Source organism: Echinococcus granulosus (assembly GCF_000524195.1).
Source record: "Echinococcus granulosus chromosome Unknown EG_S00112, whole genome shotgun sequence".
Lineage (NCBI taxonomy): Eukaryota > Metazoa > Platyhelminthes > Cestoda > Cyclophyllidea > Taeniidae > Echinococcus > Echinococcus granulosus.
The window spans coordinates 148,320-150,352 of record NW_020170492.1 but is presented as its reverse complement, the minus strand read 5'-3'; positions in this window follow the sequence as shown (position 1 = coordinate 150,352).

Here is a 2,033-nt window from a genome sequence, read left to right as displayed (position 1 = left end):
TGACGCTGAGCATCTGGGAAAAGTCGCGTTGTAAATGGTGTGCTTCTAATTCAACCGCTCCCCCTCCACCATCCATGTGATTTTTTGACTGCAAGGGCTGTGAAAATACGAACCATTCTGGGTGTTGCCAGTGGCAAATCGTAAGACAGTTAACTCTCTGACCGGAACTCTTCCCGTTTGTGATGAGCAATTAGCAGGCAACGGCCTGGGACCTCTATTGTAGAAGCGGAAGCCATGAGCACTGCAGTAACAGAACACGAAATGCTAAATAAGACAGTTGGCAAGAGAGCCCTGAGAGCACTGTTACGTGGCGTCAAATCATCAGAAAGTGGAGACACAGGGATACGTCCAGAGTGTTTGAACACGAATAAGTGCAGGTAGGGGACGCGTGGCTGCAGCCTTTTTTTGGGCGGACGAAGATGAGTAATCGCGACTAAATGAGTTTATCAATTCCGTTGTTTGGGTGTGAGGGTCGGAGCATGGATGAATAATTAATTGAGAAGTGGAATGGTTGCTTCTAAAGGCTGGGCCATTTAACGTCAACGGAAAGAAGAAAAAAGCATATTAATGAGCGTTGTCTACGTGGCCACTGCATTGACTTGAAAGGTTCAGTTTGCAGCATCGACTGGCGATGGTTGGAACTGTGGGATGCAGGCCAGACCAAGTCTTTGTGTAGTGGCCTTGTCAACAAAAATACTACCGACTGCGCCTAGCATTGGTGACTGCCTGCTTGACCGCATCGTTTTGTCGGTTAAGGTAATCATAGCCGAGCGTGCATACAGGGCAGTACTGTACGTAGGTTGCATGTCGGCTGCTTGACGAATGACTATCCTTTCTTCCCGTGCTCCAAATAGTCATCCTTCTTCCAGCCCACTGGTGGTGTCGAGGATACAACGGTGCACGAGGCGTTCCAGTTTTGTTCTGCAGTGCTACACTGACTACCTTGACGTCTGCCACTGCGGCAATAATTCCTAAAGGGCCCTAAGTAGCAGACTTGGGCAGCAGTGTTGTTCAGATGTCGCGTGAGGCAAACCTGGATTTTCGTCCGTAAAATATGCTAACAAGGCGGTGGTGGGAGGGGAAAGGAAGGAAGAATGCGCCTTTGGACCGGCATGTCTGCGTTTGTGACCGTGATTGATTTCATGTGCGCATTCTTTCCTTCTGTTTAGATCTTTCCAGATTACCCTTTTTCAAATCCCAGGGCCAAAACACATCATGAACGCACTTTGTTGCCAAGTCTTTTTCTCCTTTTTTCTTCTTCGACGCCTAAACCTTCTTAATTGGGCGTCCATATGGGAGGAAAGAAAGATATGCGGGTCTATTGATCACGGTCTGCTGGGCATGTGGGCTAATCTTTTGGACAATCTGAGAGCCCAATGAGGTCATCGCATGTCAATCATTCAGTCGCCCTCTAGTCCAGGCCTGTCCATCTAGCAGGAAATGGCATTCTCCCTGCCCCCGTGAACCACCCGCACGTTAAAAATCACTGACTCACTCACTGGTCGAGGTGCAGGCGAATCAACACTGTCGTCTCCTCGCTTGTCTTCTTTTGTCTCGTTCACCCAGTATTAACCCACGTATTATGGTAAGCGGTGACACTGCGGCCTGCGTACAAAACAGCAGGCGTCGAACTGCAAATCCGTCTGTGTTATTTTTACCCCAAAAAAAATGTCTGTAAAAAATTGTATGCATCGAAATTGCTTCGAGGGAAGCACCGTAGGCTTTCATGTCAGACCGACAAAACGGTGGTGCATACCCCCACTACTGCGGGCCATTAATGTCATGGGAATGGTGCACTTTGTTGCCGTTTTGTATGCATCATTTTTCCATTGCATTATCACGCTCCCCACATTCTCCGTAATGAGTTGAGCCTTTTTAGTAAATAGGACATAGGAGTCTGAAAGTAACTTCTTCACAGGCACACTTGAGGACCCAGAGGGGGAAGCGAAGGTCGAATCATGAATGCTTGAAAGAGCTTGCGTAGTCGTGTGCATAAGTAAAGAGTAGCCGACCTTGAAGCGCCTGTCTTTTTT